Source organism: Dendropsophus ebraccatus, chromosome 3 (assembly GCF_027789765.1).
Source record: "Dendropsophus ebraccatus isolate aDenEbr1 chromosome 3, aDenEbr1.pat, whole genome shotgun sequence".
In the NCBI taxonomy this organism is placed as follows: Eukaryota; Metazoa; Chordata; class Amphibia; order Anura; family Hylidae; genus Dendropsophus; species Dendropsophus ebraccatus.
Window position 1 is genome coordinate 115,373,101 of NC_091456.1, and position 24,404 is coordinate 115,397,504.

Genomic DNA, 24,404 nt, shown 5'->3' on the forward strand with positions numbered 1-24,404 from the left:
ACACTGCCATGGCGTTTTTTTTTGTTTTGTTTTTTTGCAAATGGCCAGATGATTTTTAAGTTTATAATTTGCCTTGCACAAATGGCGTTTTTTTGGGGTGGCATTTTTTCTCCTTTCTGGCGTCTTTGAGGCTTTGTGGCAGTTTTTCCAAAACGCAGCATGTGTGGTGTTTTTTTGGCAAACTGTGGCGTTTATTCTCCTATAGACTTCAATGAGATTGTTCTGGTTATCTCAAAAACGCCAGTGCTTTGTGTATGGCGTTTCTGTGTTTTTTTTTGCGTTTTTGTCACCTTTTGTGGTCCAGCAGCTGATGACAGACAAAGAAAAAGTTCAGCACACAAAAACGCCTAAACCACAAAATAGATCATTCACACAAAGTAAAACAGGCTAGAAAAAATGCCGGGAAAAAATGCAACCGCATAAAAAAAGTAATACCTTTTTTGGGGCAAACAAAACACCACAAAATACCTGTGTGTAATGGCACCCTTACAAAGAAGCTTCAAAGTAGCAAATAATGCCCCACACAGATCCCACACAGTTTTTTGTTTCTTCAGCAGAAAGCGGCAGCTTAGAACTGGGAGAAACCTATAAAGTTAGGGTAGCTTCACACGTTCCGGATCCGCAGCAGATTTCACACTGTGAGTTTGCAGCAACATCCGCTGCGGATCCTTGTAGTGTAAGGCTAGGTTCACACTGCGTTTTCAGCATCCGTTTAACGCATCCGTTTTTTGCAAAAAACGTATGAAAAACGGATTGCAAAAAACGGATTCATTTGTGTGCATCCGTTTTTCCATTGACTTCCATTATAAAAAAAAACGGATCCGTTTTTTTTGGCGGACCAAAACGGACCAAAAAACGTTGCTGACCCTATTTTTCTGGACGTTAAAAAAAACAGATCCGTTAAACGGATGCTGAAAACGCAGTGTGAACCTAGCCTGAAGTGAATGGGTCACATACCAGCAGCAAAATTTTCATTCTGCTGCCAGTATGTGACCCGGCCCCTTTAACCCCCCGCAGCCCCCGGCTAGCAGCATACATTACCTGTTCGGCGCCACAGCTGTGTGTGACGCTCCCGGCTCGCCTCACTGCCCATCAGCCAGTCAGTGCAGGGGCAGCACTGATTGACTGATGGGAAACGAGGGGAGCGGGGAACCTCACACACAGCTGCAGCGCCAAGCAGGTAATGTATGCTGGGGGCTGCGGGGGGTTAAAGGGGCCGGGTCACATACGTGCAGTGGAATAAAAATTTCGCTGCCGGTATGTGACCCATTCACTTCACACTACCAGGATCCGCAGCGGATCTCGCTGCAAACTCGCAGCGTAAAATCCGCTGTGGATCCGGTACGTGTGAAGCTACCCTTAGGGCATGTAAAAATACGCAGCAAAACGGTACGTGTGAAGCTACCCTTAGGGTACAAACACACAGCAGATACGCAGCAGATACGCAGCAGATTTGATGCTGTGTTCAGTTATTTAGATGTAATCTGCTGCGTATCTGCTGCGTATCGCAGCAGTAAATACGCAGCGTATATGCCGTGTGTGTTTGTACTCTAAGGGTACAAACACACACAGCATATACGCTGCGTATTTACTGCTGCGATACGCAGCAGATTAGATCTAAATAACTGAACACAGCATCAAATCTGCTGCATATCTGCTGCGTATACGGTGTGTGTGTTTGTACCCTTAGGGTACAAACACACACACCGTATACGCAGCGTATTTACTGCTGCGATACGCAGCAGATACGCAGCAGATTAGATCTGAATAACTGAACACAGCATCAAATCTGCACCATCAAATCTGCTGCGTATCTGCTGCGTATACGGTGTGTGTGTTTGTACCCTTAGGGCACAAACACACACAGCAGATACGCAGCAGATTTGATGCTGTGTTCAGTTATTTAGATCTAATCTGCTGCGTATCGCAGCAGTAAATACGCAGCGTATATGCCGTGTGTATTTGTACCCTAAGGGTATAAACCCACACACCGTATATGCAGCAGATATGCAACAAATACGCAGCAGATTTGTTGGTACAGATTTGATGCTGTGTTCAGTTATTTAGATCTAATCTGCTGCGATTTTGCTGCGAGTTTGCTGCGTATCGCAGCAGTAAATACGCTGCATATACGGTGTGTGGGTTTATACCCTTAAAGTGATGCTCATCCAGAAACCCCAATAATCAAAACAACTGACACTGTTTTACGCTGCTAAATTAGACAAGTCATAGAGTATCTGCAGTGATGCTAATCATGACTTTAATTAGGCTTTATTGGGCTTATTTTGTACTGCTCTGTATCACCTGTGTGTGACCTTGGCCTGTCTTGAACATGAACCTTTGCTGCCACTCTGACCTGTTTGCCTGTCTTCTGACCATTCATGTATCTGTGCTGGCATTTCTCATTTTGCCAAGCTAGCTACCACCTTAACTCGCACAATGCCCATAAATAACAGCCCAGTAGTCCCCTGAAGCAATGACCAGATCCTACTTAGGGCCCTTGGACACAGGCCGACAGGCTTCTAATAATGAGAGCCTGGAATTTACACAGGGCCATGTGCAGCTGCAATTAGCCGATGAACAACTGTTTTCTCGTGTGTTGGCTGATCGCCGGCCAGCCCATATAAAAGGGCCTTTAGAAAATGCCACAAGAGTGGCCCAAAGGCAAACAACTTAGGTGTTTGATTGTTAAAGACAGCTTATTACTTCTCTACAGGATAGGTGATTAATGTCTGACCAGTGGCAGTCCAACCACTGAGAACCCCATTATGAGAACGGTGGTCCTGTGGTCCCTTCTTTGAATTCAGTGGGCGTCTGATATAGCACTGTCACTATTTGGATGGCTGAAGACTAAGTACAACACTTTGCTAGCTTTCACACAGTCCTACAGAGATTGAATAGAGCAGCAGTGCACATAGATGATTGCCACTCTTTTCAAACAGAGGACCATGACACCCACATTCTCATAATCCAGCAACTGGACGGTCATCATTTAGACACTTTTCACCTATCCTGTAGAGAGGCGATAAGCTGCTGTTATGGCACATAGCACATTTTTTTCATATACATTTCTGCAACTCTCCTACTCATCTTAATAGAAATATAGGTGCATGCCACTGAAAAAAAAGATTTAGATTAATAGAGCTGATTTTCAATCAAAGAAATTTCTAAGTCCTTATCTTTGCGGATGGAGAGTGCGGCTCCAGCCGCATGCTTCACTGTGAGCAGCTGGGAATTTGGATGTGAGCACGCACAGATGGGCCCACATCCGAATTCAGCGTCAGTAAAGATCATCCGTCCGGTACAGAAGTATCAGGCGGGATGATCTTTTCTGACACCGACCCTTACGTGACATGGCCGGGTCACAGAACGGACGATGTCATACAACGTGTGAACATGTTTACTTTCAGTGTCATCATACAATAAATGTTAGACATCTGCCAACACTGTAGATCAGATTGCAATGTCTCTGTTTCATCTCAAAATCAGTATCGATTGACTTATGTCAATCTAGGAATAGTTCATTAGATTCTTATATTGTGTTTTACAACCCCTCACAACCCCAAAACAACAAAAGCAAATGAGCCTGTTAAAAAACTCCTTAGGGTACGTTCACACCTAGCGGATCCGCAGCGGATTTCATTTAAATAACTGAACACAGCATTAAATCTGCTGCGGATCTGCTGTGGATCCTGTAGGTGTAAACGCACCCTTTAGGGTGCCTTCACACGTACCGTATCGCTGCGTATTTATCGTTGCGAGTTTCTCGCACATAAACCCACAGTGATACTGATTGCTATAAAGTCAATGTATGTGTATTCTCGCTGCGTGTTTGGTGCGATTTTGATGCGTGTTTGGTGCAATTTTTACATGCTTTTCACAGAAGAGTTTAACACCACAAAAAACGCAGCTACTTTTGTGCGAGTTTCATGCAAGTTTCGTGCGAGTTTTCTGCGATAAATACGCAGCGATACGGTATGTGTGAAGGCACCTTTAGGGTACAAACACACACACCGTATACGCAGCAGATTTGATGGTGCAGATTTGATGCTGTGTTCAGTTATTTAGACCTAATCTGCTGCGTATCTGCTGTGCATCGCAGCAGAAAATACGCTGCGTATACGGTGTGTGTGTTTGTACCCTAAGGGTACAAACACACATAGCAGATACGCAGCAGATTTGATACTGTGTTCAGTTATTTAGATCTAATCTGCTGCATATCGCAGCAGTAGATACGCAGCGTATATGCCGTGTGTGTTTGTACCCTTAGCCTATAAACACACACACCATATATGCAGCAGATCTGCAGCAGATTTGATGCTGTGTTCAGTTATTTAGATCTAATCTGCTGCGTATCTGCTGCACATCTGCTGCGTACTTGCTGCGTATCACAGCAGTAAATACGCTGCGTATACGGTGTGTGTGTGTGTTTGTACCCTTAGGGTAGCTTCACACATACCAGCTGCGCTGCGTGTTTGCAGCCAATTCCGCTGCGGATCCTGGTGTGAAGTTGAATGGGTCACAAACCCGCAGCAGAATTTTCATTCTGCTGCCAGTACCTGGCCCCATTAACCCCTGTAAAAAAAATAAAAATAAAAAGCTACATAAACATGCATATCATTGTTTTTGGACTGACCTATGGAATAAAGATATCATGTCAGTTTTTCTGTAAAGTGCAATTACGTAGACACGGGAACCCCCAAAAATGAACAAAATTTTATTTTTTTCCCAATTTCACCTGATAAACAATATTTTTGAGGTTCTGTCATACATTTTGTGGTAGATTGAATGGCCAAGTACACCTGTTCCTGAAAAAAAAACAAGCCCTTTGCCTCTGTAGAAGGAAAAATAACAGTGCTATAGCTGTTAGAAGGTGAGTAGGAAAAAAAGAAAATGCAAAAATTAAAATCGGCGCGGCTATTTAGGTAATTTAGGACTGGGTTTTGAAAGGGTTACAGAGAATGTACCACTAGGTACATTGATTTGAGTTACTTACATCAACAGACCGCTGCTGCCGCAGTGATGCCGGTTCCAGCAAAGTCATTATTAGGGGGGACCTTAAAGCGACTCTGTACCCACAATCTGACCCCCCCAAACCACTTGTACCTTCGGTTAGCTGCTTTTAATCCAAGATCTGTCCTGGGGTCCGTCCAGCAGCGGATGCAGTTATTGTCATAAAAATAACATTTAATCCAGCAGCGCTGTGTCTAACGGCCGGGGCTTACATTTGTATATGCATTAGGCTGGCACACCCTCTCTGTCCTTCCTTTCCACCCTCCTCAACATTTACTGCTGTTTGAGCTTTGCACAGGTGTATTAGGGTACAAACCCACTTGACGTATTTGCTGCGTGAATCAGTCTTAAAAATAAGCAGGCAAAACGCAGGTTGGCTTTATACGATTGTTCTGCATTAAAATACGCAATTGCGTATTTTTGAAGCGTGAAGCTTGTTGTTAGCAAAGCATCAGTTGTTAACAACCTGTGCGAAAAACGCATGTAGCTTCACACTTCAAAAATACGCAATTGCGTATTTTAACGCAGAACAATTGTATAAAGCCAACCTGCGTTTTGCCTGCTTATTTTTAAGACTGATTCACGCAGCAAATACGTCAAGTGGGTTTGTACCCTTAATGATCCAGCCCATGTTCATTATACAAACAGGTGGGGAATAGGGAGCAATCTTCCTGGAGCATTCCTAATGCTGATTAGGGTGGGGAGGAGGGACAGAGAGGGTGTGCCAGCCTAATGCATACACAATGTAAGCCCCGGCCGTTAGACACAGCGCGGCTATATTAAAAGTTATTTTTATGACAATAACTGCATCCCCTGCCAAACGGACCCCAGGACAGATCTTGAATTAAAAGCAGCTATCTGAAGGTACAAGTGGTTTGGAGGGGTCAGATTGTGGGTACAGAGTCGATTTAACTACCCCAATATAAACTGGAAAGCAGAAACCTGCAGCTCCAGCAAAAGATGCAGATTTTTGGAAAAATTAAAAGACAATTAACTTCCTAACTAGTACAGGAATCAAAAAGAGGGGGGGGGATTACCTAGGTAATAGTGACCACAACATACAGTAATAAGTTTTCATTTAACCTTCAATAAAATGCTTAGTAGGGGGGCAACAAAAGCATTAAACTTTAGGCTAATTTCCAAAAACTGAGAGGACATAGACTAGGACACTGCCCTCAGAAGTAAAATGGGACATTTTTAAGAGCATCTTAGGTAGATCTTGTGAACAACACATACCATATGGGAATAAACAGTAGAAATAGGTGGAAACAGTGTGGTTAATTACAGCTGTTAGGGATGCAATAAATCAGGGGTGGGGAACCTTTTCCATGTCGAGGGCCGGTCGGGCATTAATAAAATCATTTGAGGGCCACATACTGTGCGCGGCAGTTAGTAGCGTGGGTTTGCAGAACACGGGGCAAGGCAAAGTATTGTTCCCCTAGTGTCCCTGCTATTGTAGTTAACCCCCAGTGATGCCCCTGCTATTGTAGTTAACCCCCAGTCATGCCTCTTGTAGTCTAGTTAACCCCCAAGTCATGTCCCTGGTAGCCTAGTTAACCCCCATCAGTCATGTCCCTGGTAGCCTAGTTAACCCCCATCAGGCATGTCCCTGGTAGCCTAGTAAACCCCCATCAGGCATGTCCCTGGGAGCCTAGTTATCCCCCCCATCTGTCATGTCCCTGGTAGCCTAGTTACCCCCCCCCCCCAGTCATGTCCCTGGTAGCCTAGTTAACCCCCCCCCCCAGTCATGTCCCTGGTGGCCTAGTTAACCCCCATCAGGCATGTCTCTGGTAGCCTAGTTAACCCCCATCAGTCATGTCCCTAGTGGACTAGTTAATCCCCATCAGTCTTGTCCCTGGTAGCCTAGTTAACCCCCCCCCCCAGTCATGTCCCTGGTGGCCTAGTTAACCCCCATCATTAATGTCCCTGGTGGACTAGTTAACCCCCCATCAGTCATGTCCCCGGCAGCCTAGTTAACCCCCAAATAAAAAAAATAAACATCCCACTCACCTTACCTCCGCTCCCACGCTGTCCAGGTCTCCTGTGCCGATCTTCTCCTGCAAGCGGCGCGCGATGAAATGACGTCATCACACGTGGCCCACAGGAGACTGAAGACACGCGCCGCTCTAGTGGGGAAGGAGCCGGCACAGACAGCACCCTCCTGTATTCGGCAGCTGTCACAAACACCGGTGGATGCTGTGTATGCCGGCTCCTTCCTCCTCCAGAGCGGCGCGCATAAAAATTTTAACAACATGTACACTTTAATAAATATATTAAAAAGAAGAGGACTAGAGATGAGCGAACCTCGAGCATGCTCAAGTGCATCCGAACCCGAGCGTTTGGCATTTGATTAGCGGGGGCTGCTAAAGTTGGATAAAGCTCTAAGGTTGTCTGGAAAACATGGATACAGCCAATGACTAAATCCATGTTTTCCACATAGCCTTAAGGCTTTATCCAACTTCAGCAGCCACTGCTAATCAAATGCAGCATGCTCGAGGTTCGCTCATCTCTAGTCCTCTTCTTTTTAATATATTTATGAAAGTGTACATGTTGTTATAACTTTCAACATCTAAATCGGGGGGAAGGGGGGGTATAACTCACATACTCAGTTGGCCAAAATTAAACATTTGCATAAAGTCGCGTGCCAACCTTGATATTTATTGACGTGTGTCTGCAGCGTTCATGGTGCTGTGCACTATAATAAATGATACTATACATTGCTATGGCATGACAAGTATGGGATAGGAACGTAGAGAGCAGGGTGAAGAAAATTTTAGGGAGGGAAATATCCACATCACTGCTGCATGTGCCGCCATGGGGTTGGTTTGACTGCGGCCTAGTATGTTGGCTCCTCTGGCAGGAAGCATCCAGCATCATGAGCGATACGTTATAGCACCTCCTACCTATCTATATACAAGCTCCCCATTCATAAAGGTAACAATGCCCCCTCTTATAGCCCATACAATATTAGTTTCCATAGAACCCTCTAATACTGCCCCCGAAAGTAGATGCCCCCCACAAAATAGATACCCCATACAGTAGTTAATTCCCCCAGTAGTGCAACAGTTCTGCCCTACAAATAGCTAACTCCAACAGTGCCACAATACTGCCCCACAAGTAGTCTATTCCCCCAGTAGTGCCACAACACTAGCACGCAATTCAAAATTTTCATAAGGATGGCTGAGAGCTGTAGAACTGGTTCAGGCTGCGGCATGACCTCAGAGCAGAGGCTGGCAGCGTGGTGAATTCAGAACTCATGTCTCCTTCCTACGCAGTGACAAGTAAAGGAAATACTAGTATGGGCAACACTCACCAGAGGAAACAGTGAGATCCTCAGAGGCTCACAAGTTACCGCAATGCTACCACCACTGGCAGAGACTTACACTGGCAGAGACTGCAGCAGGCTGGGCACCTCTCCGGCTCCCCTGTACTCTGCAGCCTAGAAGACCACCCATATTATAATATGCTGCGATGTCCTGTGGGCCAGCTTAAGGAAATTGATTTCCTTTGCGGGCCAAAAATCCTGGCCCCACATGCAAGATTTGGCTCGTGGATCAGAGTTTGACATGCCAGGTCTAAATCAACAGTATAGTGAAATGAAGTTTTCTATATACATTCATAATTTTATTTTTTAGTTATCATGCTGTAAAACAAAGCTATACTTACCAGAAATCAAGGTCCAGTCTCCTGAAGGCAAATTTTTAGTCTTGTGCTGGTTTAAAAATAAGGGACTAAACACATGAAATCCCAGCCAGTACAGAGAGTCAAAGCTCAATGCTTTCCTCAATGAAGTGACTGCCTTCTTTGAGAGCACAAATGACCTGGGAAACACTGGACTTCTTGAGGAATATTTATGAAAGGGTGCAAATATACACCTGGTGTAATCTGCCCACAGCAACCAATCACAGCTCAGCTTTCAGCTCTGGTAAAATATAAGTGGAGCTGTGATTGGTTGCTGTGGGCAGTTTACATCAGGTGTATATTTACACCCTTTCATAAATCTCCCCCCTTGTGTTTAGATTAAAAAAAAGAGCCACAATACAGGAAGTGCTGTGCTTTTCATGATAACTAAAAAATAAATTATGAATGAAGTAATATAACACTAGGTGAAACTGCTTCCAAAAAGGACCTAGGGGTATTGGTGGACAGTAAACTCAACTTTAGTGATCAGTGCCAGGCAGCAGCTGTCAAGGATAACAAAATAATGGGATGCATTAAAAGAGGCATAAATGCTAAAGATGAGAACATAGTTTTGCGTCTTCTTAAATCACTAGTCAGACCACATATGGAATACTGTGTACGGTTTTGGGTACCAGTATATAAGAAGGACATGGCTGACCTGGAACAGGTGCAGAGGAGGGCGGCCATGGTCATTAAGGGAATGAGTGGGTTACAGTACTAAGACAGGTTATCAAGCTTGGGGTTATTTCATTAAGAAAAAGACGTCTTAGGGACAGTCTGATTGCAATGTACAAATATATGAATGGATTGTACAGAGATCTTTGTAATACTCTTTTACACCATAGAAAAACTCATTGGGGCACAGAAGGGGCATAAAACTATATGGGGCACAGAGGGTTCTTAAAACAACTACATGGGGCACAGAGGGGGCATAAAACAACTATATGGGGCACAGAGGGTTCTTAAAACAACTACATGGGGCACAGAGGGGGCATAAAACAATTATATGGGGCACAAAACAAATTTATGAAACATAAAACAACTATATGGGGTTCAGAGGGGCCATAAAACAACTATATTGGCACAGAGTGGGCATAAAACAATTATATGGGGCAAAGGGGGGGGGGAAATAAAACTATATGGGGCACCTAGAGGGCATAAAACAACTATAGGGCTTATACAAAGTATATGGACACGGGGGGGGGGGGGGTATAAATACCCTATCTGGGGTAACAGAAGGGGTGTATAAATATATATATATATATATATATATATATATATATATATATATATATATACACTATATGAGGTCACAAAGGGGGCTATGTTTACCACATGGGGGTACAGAGAGGGCTTATTATATGGGGCACACAGTGGACACTATTACTGTGTGGAGCAATACATACATACTTTCACTTCTAAGTACATTTTCAGGTCAAAATGCCTACCTGAATGCACCTGCTCAAAAAAAAAGAAGGGTTAAGTGACCCTTTCCTTGCTGAATCGAGTGCCAGACTTGGCGCACAGAAAACCGTTTGCAGTATTTTGTGTGCTGTGTTGTGAAGGGGGTGGGGGGTGTTGGGGAAGAGTGACAAGGAACAAGGAAACACATGGTACCTTTCACATATCTGTCTGTTCTTTTATTCTATAGAATGAAGGTAGAGGGGAGAGAGGAAGCATTACAGCTTGCAGCAGATCGTTAGCTCAAAAAAGCTTCTTTGACTCCTTGTACCAGAGAACAGCTAACAGTGTCAGCAGTTTAGAAAATTAATTGCAGCTGATAGATTCCCTTTAACCCACTTTGGGCCAGACTGTGCTCAGTTAGGGGGAAGCGGGGGATGGTTGACTTACCCCTCGGTCTTTTCCCTGTCTTCTTTCCCACAGTAGCTGAGCCAGGACACAGCTTCAGACACTAATTGGCTAAGATGACACTTGTGCATCATCATCTTAGCCAATCAGCGGCTGCATAGTCCTGGCACTTAACTCTCTTTCTTGCTGGGATGGGTACGGTGTGAGATCAGTCTGGCCCCAGGGGGTTAAGTGTGACATTGTTCGGTCTGGCACCCAAAGGGTTAAGTGTGGATGCAATGTGTCCTCATTTTACCCCTTGTGTGTCAGACCGTAAGCAGCATCTGGCAAGATGCTACATACTGTAAGATGCAGAACACCTGTCAAAACGATGGGCATCCTGCTCCTGGCTTTTTTTTGGGGGGCCCCTTTTTTTCCAGATATCGATATCCAGATTGCGTCGGATTCGGTGGGCTACATTCATGACCAGTGTTGTGTTTTTATTTTAATTTTAATAAAATGGTCAATGAAGGGTGTGAGGGTGTTATCTTTTGAATAAAGCACATTTCTCAATTGTGTTGTGTGTTTATTTATTTTTTACAGGCTTAGTAGTGGAAGCTGTCTGATAGATGGCATCCTTTACTAAGTCGGGGCTTAATGTTAGCCAGCCTAAAACAGCTAACACTAGCCCCCCATTAATATCCCAGTACCCACCGCACCAGGGGTACTGGAAAGAGCCGTGTACCAGTAGTCTCAGATTGTCAAAATTGGCACTCCTGGACAGGGCAGTGGCAGACATGTATTATTAGGCTGGGGAGGGCAAACAAAATGGCTCTTTCCACCCTAGTACTGCTAGGCTACTGCTGTTTTGTTTTTGAAGCAGGCTGGTAATGAAAATAGGGGGAACCAGTGGCGTAGCTACCATAGAGGCAGGGTAGGCAGTTGCTATGGGGCCTGTGCAGGAGGGGGGCCCGGGGAAGAAGGTGAGAGCTTGTGTCCTTCTGCTTAACCCCCTATGTAATGCAGTGTGTAAATGACCCAATGTTTACTTACATGCTGCAACACAAAAAAAGGGTTAACAAGAAGAATACAGAGATCTCTGCTTCACTGCACTGATAACTTCTGACCTCTGTTCTCTGTCTGTGCAAGTAAGAAACGAAAATGTGCAGAGCTTCGTGCAGAGGTCAGGGGGTTATCAGTGCTCAAGCAGTAAAGCAAAGATCTCCTTGTCTTCTAAAAATCGGGTCTATTACACACTGCAGTAAATAAGGGGTTAAGCAGAAGGTAGTCTGCTCCTGAACCTATGTATTTAACCATAAGGGCTCCTAATCGGCCCCTATAGGTGAAAACAGTAAACTGTCATAGCAAGCAGCCATTGGCTCTCTGCTCTGCCAGTCACTCTTGTGGCTGCAGCCAGGATTCTGCCTCTGGCCACTAGAGAATTTATTTTTTGGCCACATCAGAGAGCATACACTATAAATATATGTATATATGCAGTGCTTTGTGTTGTGCGTAGGGGAGGGGGCCCCTTAAATTTTTTTGCTATGGGGCCCCGTGAATCCTAGCTACGCCCCTGGGCCGTCCACCGTTTTTTAAAATTATTTAAACAAAAAAACGCATAGGGTTCCATAGTTCCTAGTTCCATAATCAGCCAGGGTCAAAAGCCGAAAAGCAGCAACCTAGTAGTACCAGGGTGGGAAGGGCCATTAATTTTGGCTCTCCCCAACCTAATAATACCACCCTGTCCAGGAGTGCTAATTTTGATGCACTCAACTACTGGTACACAGCTCTTCCCATTACCCCTGGTGTGGTGGGTACTGGGGTAATAATTGGTGGTTATTGTTAGCCATTTTATACCAGATAACACTAGGCCCTGACCAGTCATAGATGCCCTCTACCAGACAGCTTCCACTTCTAAGCCTGTAATAAAAAAATAAACACACAACACAATTAAGAGAAATGTTTTATTCAAAAAATAACACCCCTCGACCATTTTATTAAAAAACAGAAAAAACAAAACACAATACTGGTCATCAACGTGGTCCACTGAATCTGATGCAATATGGATACCCATATCTGAAAAAAAAGGTGAAAACATAAAGGCAGGAGCAGAACACCCATCAGGTGTTCAGTACTTTACAGTATGCAGCATCTTGCCAGATGCTGCTTACAGTCTGGCACAGAGGAGGTTAAGTGAGGATGTATGGCATCCACACTTGACCTACACATCCATATTAACCTCACACAGTGCTGAGGGGGAGGGGGGGTCTCTGTACTCACCACAGATGTCTTCACCTGAGCCAAGACATTGCTTTAGCCACCGATTGGCTAACCATCCCCGCCCAACCCCCAATGGAGCACAGTCTGGCCCACAGGGGGTTAAGGTGACCTGGGGGCCAGACTGTGGCATTTTCTCCCCAGAAAAGTAGAACTAAAAACGTGATACACAGGCTATAGCATTTTTAGTAGAGCGGAAGACTTCCATTGAAATCTGAGGGAAAAAAATGCCCCAGTTTGCAGAAAAAATGCAAAACCCTCAGCATGCTGCGTTTGAACAAAACTGCCACAGAGCCTCCAAAACACCAAGAAGGAGAGACTAACACCACGCCAAAAAAACGCCATGTGCGGTAAGACATACTGTATCATAAACTCAATTCACTCCTAGCTAATACCTGGCTGCTGGTGTATTTGCGCAAAAAAAACAAAAAACAAACACAGTGGCATTTTTCCGAAAATTGGTCTGGGCCAGATGGGGAAGAAAAGAAATGTGATCAACTGATCAGAGAAGATGTCATCTTTGAGACCCTGCATGTAACTACAGTGTAATCTCTTATATGGGGGAGTAGAGTGGGGGTACGATTAGGTTATATGGATTCCATTTAATTAGGGGTCTGGGATATGAATGTATTTAGGGGTCTGCAGAATTGTTTGTGCAGCCCTTGTTGTGATCAGTCGGGAGCAGCAGCTGATGATTTTTAAACACATTTAAGGACCATGATCAGCTGATGTGCTCCTCCTCCTTGGCTGATTGCTGTCTATGTTACTGTCTCTGTGGGGCGATATCTGCCTGATTTGGCACATCATTTTTTTTGTGTAATACGGCCTTAAAGGGATTATCCAGCGCTACGAAAACATAGCCACTTTTCCCCCTTTCTTGTCTCCAGATTGGGTGGGGCTTCAAACTCAGTTCCATTGAAGTAAATGGAGCTTTATTGCAAAACACACCTGAACTGGAGACAAGAGAGGGGGAAAAGTAGCCATGTTTTTGTAGCTCTGGAAAACCCCTTTAACACCCACTGACCATCACTAATCTGCAGGGTGTACTACATCTGTGTACACCTGGTATCTGATGGCTATATAGTCAGTGTATAGAGGCATTATTAATTATATTGGTAGTGTACACTTATTTCTCTTCTGCGATTATTCTGTTCTTTACATATGTAAGAAAATGGTGTGACATAGTAGAACAAAAAATCTTCTCAACACATTAAATGCAATGGATAGAGGGAGATATTTATGTGGGCTGATGGGGCTTGTGTGCCAGGGCTGCTTTTTTTTAGCCCCCCTGGCCCTGCCTGGCTGCAAGTGGAAATGTTTCTACCTACAGTGGACCATGTATCTGGCTACAAGGGGACGGGAAGGGAAGGGTTGGGGGGCCATATGGCTGCAAAGCGACATGTATCTGGCTGCAAGGGGGCATACTTGGCTAAGGGCATATGCAGCTCCATGGTCATACCTGTCTGCAAGAGGCATATTCAGCTGCAGGGGCCATACCTGGCTAAGAGCACATCTTGCTGCAGGGGGCATACCTGGCTAAGGGCACATCTGGCTGCAGGGGGCATACCTGGCTAAGGGCACATCCTGTTGCAGGTGGCACACCTAGCTACTGGTATATCAAGCTGCAGGGGCCATACCTGGCTAGGGGCATATCCTGCTGCAGGGGGGCATACCTGGCATCAAGAGACATATCTGCAGAACCCATAGAAGGGGACATTTTTGGCTTTAGAGGGCATACCTGCATAGGTGAACACCTGGCTGCAGGGGACATATCCTGCAAGGGGCATACCTATCAGAAAGGGGCATGTGATGACTGGGGGAATACCTGGCTAGGGACATATCTAGCTGCAAGAGGTTTATGTGACTGCATATCTAGCTACAGGCGGCATATATGGCTGCAGTGGGCATACCTGGCAACAAAGAGCATATCAGGATGCAGTGGGCATACTTGGTTGTATGCAGGGCCGGACTGGGACTTAAAGGGAACCTGTCACCCCCCGTGCCGGGGTGACAGGCTCCCGACCCCCCGTTAGAGCCCCATATACTTACCTAATCCCGCCGGGTCCCACTTCTGGAGGTGGTCGGGTGACGGAGATCTCAGCCGCTGCAGCCCGGTGCTGGACTCTCCTGTCATTCTCTATGGGTGTTGGACTCATCTCTCAGCGCGCGCGCCGGGCTGCAGCGGCTGAGATCTCCGTCACCCGACCACCTCCAGAAGCGGGACCCGGCGGGATTAGGTAAGTATATGGGGCTCTAACGGGGGGTCGGGAGCCTGTCACCCCGGCACGGGGGGTGACAGGTTCCCTTTAAAATCAGCCCTGGCACTCAAGCCCCAGCAGCCCACATACAACATCCTCCCAGATATCATGGATAGCAGTGACTCATTCTGTAGTGAATTCTGCTTCAGCTAGCCATGTCCCTCTCTACTTTCTTAAATATGTGAACACTTAAAAGTAAAGATATAATGTTATCTGCTGTGGATTCGATGTTGCATATTTACGTATTTATTTAAAGTGACTTAATGAGCAGCTTAAAATTCGCAATGGATCACACCAGTATACAGGAAGCAAATATCACCATACATGTTAATGCCAAACTGTTACTGAGCAAACTCGGAATACAGAGACTGATACTACTAGTATAAAAGTAACTATATCTCCACACTATTACAATTATAAAGTAACTAAGATCACTATACTGATACTGAATACAATCCACTATATAAACACAAATACTGTATTACCAATAATACCAGTGTATATATAGGACAAATAATACCCTCACATCATGAGCACCACCCTCAGCATACAGCAACTGGATCATGCCACTATACTGTTACTATATAAAGAGCTATATTCTCCCTGAGCAGTGACCACATAGAGGTAGATCCAGCTGTATGCAGGTTCCACAGACTTATAAGTGACTATAGTGCAGTGACCGTATAGAGGTACTGTATATACAGGTGTATACAGGAGGTTCTGCAGACTTATAACTGACTATAGTGCAGTGACCGTATAGAGGTATATACAGGTGTATACAGTAGGTTCTGCAGACTTATAAGTGACTATAGTGCAGTGACTGTATAGAGGTATATAAAAGTGTATACAGGAGGTTCTGCAAGCTTATAAATTACTATAGTGCGGGGACTCACAGCCGGCGTCTTCCCTGTATGAACTGCATGTGATGTTTCTCATTGTCAAAGTTGTTCGCTTTTTCTATTCTTCTCCATCTGGCTCCGATCGTCATGAAGACTTCTCCAGCCATGACTCGTATCCACAGGATCTGCCAGACAGACATTTTAGGCTCCTTGCTCCACAATCATTCTCATCTCTATACAAAGTCCCCATGTATTGCTCCATTCTGTATCAGTGCCCCCATATAAGCAGTTATGCCCAGTATGTGCCTGCAAATAGTAGTCAGGCCGCTCTGTGTCCCCATATAGCAAACAAGTCTTCTCTGCGCCGCCATATAGTACAGACCCCTCTGTGGCCTCAACAGTATAGACCCCTCTGTGCCTCCATATAATATATGCCCTCTTGTACCTCCATATAGTAGATATAGTATAAGTATAGTATCCCACTGTAGTAACAGCCCCCCATATGCAGTCCCACAATGGTAATCCCCCCCATATGCAGTCCCATATAGTAATCCCCCCTCCCATATGCAGTCCCATATATTAACCCCCCCCATATGCAGTCCCATATAGTAATCCCCCCCAATATGCAGTCCCATATAGCAATCCTCCCCAATATGCAGTCCCATATAGTAATCCCCCCCAATATGCAGTCCCATATAGTAATCCCCCCAATATGCAGTCCCATATAGTAATCCCCCCAATATGCAGTCCCATATAGTACTCCCCCAATATGCAGTCCCATATAGTAATCCCCCCCAATATGCAGTCCCATAAAGTAACCCCCCCAATATGCAGTCCCATATAGTAATCCTCCCCACATGCAGTCCCATATAGCAAACCCCCCAATATGCAGTCCCATATAGTATCCCCCCCCCAATATGCAGTCCCATATAGTAATCCTCCCCATATGCAGTCCCATATAGTAACCCCCCCCCCAATGGTATCCCACTGTGGTAATTCCCCATCCCCCCCATGTGCTATCCCACAGTGGTAATTTCCCAGCCCCCCCATGTGCTATCCCACTGTAGAAATCACCCCATAGGCAATAGCAGCCCTGGGCCAAACAGCACTTGCCCCTGACCGCCGGGCTAAGCATACCGGGGCATCCTGTTTTGTGTAAAAAAAAACAAAACACACATACTCACCTGCCAGCGACACAGCCCTCCAATGTCCCTTCCTGCAGCTCTGTAAGATCACTTGCATCTCGCGCGCTGAGGGGCCGACCTGGGAGAGAGAGCAGTTGTGCGTGGGCTGCGCTCCTGCTCCACATTGATTGGATAGGAAAAGCACGTCAAGCTCCGGCGCAGCCTCTTGTGACCGGAGCCTGACATGCTTCTCCTATCCAATCAATGTGGAGCAGGAGCGTGGGGCCGCGGCGGCTAGCCGTGGGGCACGTACAGCGCGTGCGCAATGGTCGGCCGCACCCGCCCCACGCTCCCGCTCCAAGTTAATTGGATTAGAGGAGCAAGTAGGAAGGGGCAGGGGCCGGCCGGCGGGCACAAGGCAGCACGTCAGGAGCGGGCAGGGGCCGGCTGCAGCAGCGGGTGGGCGGTTACAGGATCAGGCTGCTGTGGTGATTTTTTTTTTTTTATTATGTTTTTTTTTTTTTTTACTATGCAAGCCGGGCGGCCCACGGACTGGTAATCCGGCCAGCCCAGCGGGCATTTGCCCGGCTTGCCAGATTACCAGTCCGTGCCTGGTTGTATGTGTCATACCTGGCTGAAGGGGGCATAGCTGGTTGTAAGAGCCATACCTAGCTACTGGGGGCATACTCTGTCTAAAATGGACATATCTGGCTAAATGAAACATTGCATCTAGCTACAAGGTGAGCATTATTACTGGCCAAAGGGGCTGTTATTATTAGGAAGGGGGCATTAATAATGGCTACAGAGGGCATTATTACTAGGAAAGGGCTTTATTATTGGGGAAGGGGGCATTATTACTGACTATTAGGGGCATTATTATTAGACATTACTATTGGCATTATTACTGGGTCCTACAAATCAGTCACATTGTTATGGGGGGGGGGGATCTGATCTGGGAATCAATAGCAGATAGAGACTTTATACATAGCCTATGGTGGGAGTGGGAGTGCGTCCTTGGGGGTAATCAGCTGGAGCATCTCATCACATGGGGGTACTTGGCTTGAAAAGGTTAAGAAACACTGGTCTAGAGGAAAGAACTTTTCACCTTTAGCACAGACACAGATTTTTTTTACCGTAAGGGCATTAAGGTCGCCTTCACACGTCCGGAAAATCTGCTTACTTACATTAGACACGGACAGAACTCCCCATTAGAACTCTATGGGGACGCCGGAAAGCCGGACGCTATCCTGATGCACCCCCCCCCCGGAGCTCAGTGGCACCTCTGCCCCCCCCCCCCCCCCCGGCCCTCAGCGGCGCCTCCCGAAGCCCCCCCCCCCTGGACTTCAGCGGCACCACTAACCCCCCCTCCCTGGACTTCAGCGGCATCCCCCCCATCACCTGCCAGAATCATCACCTCGGGGACCATCACCGCAGGAAAGAGGACCAAAGCAGGATCCAGGACAGGTGAGATTATCCCCCTAAAACTACTACTCCCATCATGTCCCACTGACAGTCCATGATGGGAGTTGTAGTTTTGCAACAAGTGCCCATTCCGGTTGCAGAACTACTACTCCCATCATGTCCCACTGACAGTCCATGATGGGAGTTGTCATTTTGCAACATGTTGCTCTCCCTGTTACAGGGTTAGACAGTGGCAGGGTACAAGAGGGGGAGGCAGTGGCAGGGTACACGAGGGAGAGGCAGTGGCAGGGTACACGAGGGGGAGGCAGTGGCAGGTTACACGAGGGGGAGGCAGTGGCAGGGTACACGAGGGGGAGGCAGTGACAGGGTACACGAGGGGGATGCAGTGGCAGGGTACACGAGGGGGAGGCAGTGACAGGGTACACGAGGGGGATGCAGTGGCAGGTTACACGAGGGGGAGGCAGTGGCAGGGTACACGAGGGGGAGGCAGTGACAGGGTACACGAGGGGGATGCAGTGGCAGGGTACACGAGGGGGACACAGTGGCAGGATACACGAAGGGCTGTGTGGGTATGTGGGATGTATGTTGGCATACTAGACCATATTGAGAACACTTTTTTTTTTCTCATCAGGAAATCCTGAAGGTTTTTCCTGATGGTTTCCTGAAGGTAAAAACGGATTACTGTCAGGAAATCCTGATACTTTCCTGATGACATTTGAGGTCTCCTGATCAGGATTTCCTGACAGTAAAAACTGACACTGACGTGTAAATGGGGCCTAATACAATTGAACTCTCTGCCACATTATGTTGCCATGGCTGACTCATTAAATGGGAACTCCAGATAGAGGTTAAAAAAAAGACCTTTGTGGCCCCCTGCGTCACTCATGCACTAGAGAGCTGGGAGAAAGAAGCAACGGGGGACTACACTGAATCAGGTTAAAGGGGAACTCCAGATAGAGGTAAAAAAAATGAAACTTCTGTAGAAGCATATAGCATTTCTTACCTATCTATCCCAGATTTGAAATTACCAAAAATCCATTTGTTTGGGGGGATTTTGTTCTGTATTCTGTTTCTGTACTTCCTGGTTCAGCAGTTCACAGAATGCAGTACTAGTTCCAGAATGTAATGCTTTCCCTCAGCTGTTCATCACAGTCTTCCACCCTGCTCATTCTCCGCCCAAATCTGTTGCAGAGCATCTAGGCTGTGTTCACACATTGCAGTTTTATTGTGTTACTGAATTATTTGCTGTATTCTCTACCTGTAATACCACACAGCACTCTGTATTCTCTACCTGTAACACCACACAGCACACATTCACTACCTGTAACATCACACAGCATGCTGTATTCTCTACCTGTAACACCACACAGCACACTGTATTCTCTACCTGTAACACCACACAGCACACATTCACTACCTGTAACATCACACAGCATGCTGTATTCTCTACCTGTAACACCACACAGCACACTGTATTCTCTACCTGTAACACCACACAGCAAGCTGTATTCTCTACCTGTAACACCACACAGCACACTGTATTCTCTACCTGTAACACCACACAGCAAGCTGTATTCTCTACCTGTAATACCACACAGCACGCTGTATTCTCTACCTGTAACACCACACAGCACCCTGTATTCTCTACCTGTAACACCACACAGCACCCTGTATTCTCTACCTGTAACACCACACAGCACCCTGTATTCTCTACCTGTAACACCACACAGCACGCTGTTTACTCTACCTGTAACACCACACAGCACGCTGTATTCTCTACCTGTAACACCACACAGCACGCTGTATTCTCTACCTGTAACACCACACAGCACACAGTTACTACCTGTAACACCACACAGCACGCTGTATTCTCTACCTGTAATACCACACAGCACACTGTATTCTCTACCTGTAACACCACACAGCAAGCTGTATTCTCTACCTGTAACACCACACAGCACACAGTTGCTACCTGTAACACCACACAGCACGCTGTATTCTCTACCTGTAATACCACACAGCACGCTGTATTCTTTACCTGTAACACCACACAGAACACAGTTACTACCTGTAACACCACACAGCACGCTGTATTCTCTACCTGTAACACCACACAGCACACTGTATTCTCTACCTGTAACACCACACAGCATGCTGTATTGTCTACCTGTAACACCACACAGCACGCTGTATTCTCTACCTGTAACACCACACAGCACGCTGTATTCTCTACCTGCAATGCTGATCTTGGAATAAAGTAAAGAAGTTTTTAATTTTTTTTTTTTTTTCTTTTCATTTCCACCCACATATTATGATCAAGCATCATTTAACTTTGAAGTTGAGCCCTGCAATAAGAACTTTATCCGATACTATCTTACATGGGATATACTGTTTATGCATTGTTTTTTCTCCAGGTGGGATTGGCAGTGCCGGCTCTGATCCTCTCTGTCATTTAGCATAATTTACTTGTGTTACTGCATCATTTTTGTGAAAACGCTGCAGTACTGAAATGAAATTCCAACATGTGTGAACACAGCCCTAATATCACTGCAGACTTTTGCGCAATCAGTGAAATCAGTGCAGCAGCTGCTTCTGGCCGGTCAGAGATAGTGAATCACTCAGGGGATTGGGGGATCCAGCCAAGCCTCCTGTGACATCACACCCTGCCCCCTGTCTGCATCATCAGCCTGCACTCGGCAAACACACAATGTGAGACAAAGGGCATGGAAGATTTGTCTCCTAAGGGGGGATAGCAGAGGGAGCAGGAGACAATATGAATTGGCATAGAGGCCATTTATTTTCACTTCCTGGATTTCTAACAGCTACCAGTGTGGCAGAACAGCACAGATATGTTAATACATTACATAGACACATCTATATAACTTTTAATGTACTTTTAATAGAATTTTTTTTCCTTATGTGGTGTTCCCCTTTAATTACATTCAAGGGAGGTCTGGATGCTTTTTAGATGTGATCCAGGGATTATTCTGATTGCCATTGGAGTTGGAAGGGAATTTTTCTCCCTGCAATGGGACAATTGGCATGTGCCTCATAAGGCTTTTTTTGCCTTCTTCTGGATCACAGTAGGGTTTCTGTAGTTTGAACTTTTTCAACCTTATTTACTGTGTTAGGGTATGTGCACACTGAGCAATTCTCGAGGAATTGAAGCAGAAGGTTTTCAGGCAGAATTCAAGCAGAATTTGACTTCTATAGGATTCCTCTAGCAGATCTACAGCAGAAAATTCTGCTCGGAAATTCTGCAGTGTGAACAACAGAGCAGAAAACCCGTTGAACACTATGGGACTTTGCTCTGTACATATTTTACGGGAGGAATTTCAAGCTGAAATTCCTCTTCAATTTCCTCAGTGTGCACATACCCTTAGGGCGGGTTCACACTACGGAATTTTCGCGGACAATGTCCGCGGAATTCCGTCAGCTGTCCGCCCGCACATCTGGGCGCCTTTCCGCCGGCCCCATAGACACCATTCTATGGGCCGGCGTATTCCGCTGTACGCTGAAAGAAGTGTCATGTCACTTCTTTTAGCGGATCGCGGAATACGCCGGCCCATAGAATGGTGTCTATGGAGCCGGCGGAAAAGCGTGTGCCCGTGCGGGCGGACAGCTGACAGAATTCCGCGGACTTTGTCCGCGAGAATTCCGTAGTGTGAACCCGCCCTAGCTATGTAATAGATATATGTTTAATCCAGGAAAGTTTAAGGTGGTAGTTCAGAAAAAAAATTCTTTCAAATTATCTAAAAACAATTAGTTGTAAAATAAAAATAACACACTAGTCCGCATCAGTCACTGTTCTATAAAATGATCTTATAGGTGTAGCCAATTTCACTCACCCATATACTAAACTGCCATTCTTTGACTTGTAGTCCTTTGTAATGATTTATAGTGATAAGTGGTGAGCGACGCCCTCCTGGTAGGTATCCCACAGAGGTAAAGCTGCTATTCTTTGACTGATTAATACCAAGAGTACTCTACCTCTCCCTATATAGGGACACTTTGGCCATGAGACAGATGCTCTTGAGAAAGAAGGTCGTAACTAGAGATGAGCGAACCTCGAGCATGCTCGATTCGATCCGAACCCGAACTTTTTGGCATTTGATTAGCGGTGGCTGCTGAACTTGGATAAAGCCCTAAGGCTATGTGGAAAACATGGATGTAGTCATTGTCTGTATCCATGTTTTCCAGACAACCTTAGAGCTTTATCCAAGTTCAGCAGCCACCGCTAATCAAATACTGAACGTTTGAGTTCGGATCGACTCATCTCTAGTCGTAACCTTTAAAACTAGTTGAGGAGGTTTGCCTCATACAGCGATACGTAGCTTCTGTGACACAGAGTACTCAGGTTTAGTCAAGTTTAATACATGCCGCTGGCCGGGGCACGTACCTTGCAAATAGCAGACGGTTGAACTGCTTTCTGTGGGATACCTATCAGGATAGCTTTGCCTCTGTGGGATACCTACCAGGAGGGCGTCGCTCATCGCTTATCACTGTGAATCATTACAAAGGACTACAAGTCAAAGAATAGCAGTTGAAGTATATGAGTGAGTGAAATTGGCCACACGTATAAGATCATTTTATAGAACAGTGACTGATGCGGACTTGTGTGTTATTTTTATTTTACAACAGTTCCCTACATATAGCGCGGCACAACTAATTGGTACTAGAAAGTGCCAGAGATTTGTAAATTACTTTCAGTACTCATCGCCTGCTGTATGTCCTGTAGAAAGTTGTGTATACTTCCTAATCTGACACAGTGCTCTCTGCTGCTTCATCTGTCCATGACAGTAAATATCCAGAGCAGTAACATATCCCCATGGAAATCCTCTCCTGCTCTCCTGACTGGAAAGAATACACCACTTACGGCAGGACATACAACAGCTGATAAGTACTGGAAAACTTGAGATTTTTTAATAGAAGTATATTAAATATCTCTGCTACTTTCTGTCACCGGTTGATTTGAAAGAAAAAAAATTTCCGCTCAACTACCCCTTTAACCCTAAGAGAACCGGGCCAATTAAAATTTTAGCGTTTTTGTTTTTCCCTCCTTGTGCTTAAAAGGCCATAGCATTTGCATTTTTTCACCTAGAAACCCACATGAGCCCTTATTTTTTGTGCCACTAATTGTACTTTGCAATGACAGGCTGAATTTTTTCATAAAGTACACTGCGAAACCAGAAAAAAATTCAATGTGTAGTGAAATTGCGAAAAAAAACGTATTTCTTTTATTTGGGGTTTTTACGTTTTAACGCCATTCACCCTGGGGTAAAACTGTCTTGTTATATATGTTCCTCAAGTTGTTACGATTACAACGATATGTAACATGCATAACTTTCATTGTATCTGATGGCCTGTAAAAAATTCAAACCATTGTTAACAGATATTTGTTCCTTAAAATCGCTCCATTCCCAGGCTTATAGCGCTTTTATCCTTTGGTCTATGGGGCTGTGTGAGGTGTAATTTCTTGCGCCATGATATGTTCTTTCTATTGGTACCTTGATTGCGCATATGCGACTTTTTGATCGCTTTTTATTACAATTTTTCTGGATTTGATGCGACCAAAAATGCGCAATTTTGCACTTTGGGATTTTATTGGCGCTTACGCCATTTATCGTGCGAGATCAGGAATGTGATTAATTAATATTTTGGGCGATTACGCACGCAGCGATACCAAACATGTTTGTTTGATTATTTATTTTTATTTATAACATTGGAAAACGGGGGTGATTCGGACTTTTATTAGGGGAGGGGGCTTTTTATTGATAATAACACTTTTTTTTTACTTTTACACTTATACTAGAAGCCCCCTGGGGGACTTCTAGTATAAGTGCGCTGATCTCTCATTGAGATCTATGCTGCATAGCGTCATTACGGCGCTGACCTTGGACGCAGTAAGATGTGTGGAGCGATCCACCCCACTAGACACCAGGGATGGCTGCATTCAAGTAATCGGATGCAGCTGCATCCGATTACTTTATTAGCGGGCACGG

General features: G+C 45.4%; 1 protein-coding gene across 3 annotated transcripts in view; it reads left to right on the forward strand.

The window, feature by feature from the left end:
* The window catches only part of NFIC (nuclear factor I C), a 139,964-nt gene that overhangs the window by 16,308 nt on the left and 99,252 nt on the right, over positions 1–24,404 (forward strand). The gene's annotated exons all lie outside the window — the stretch shown is intronic.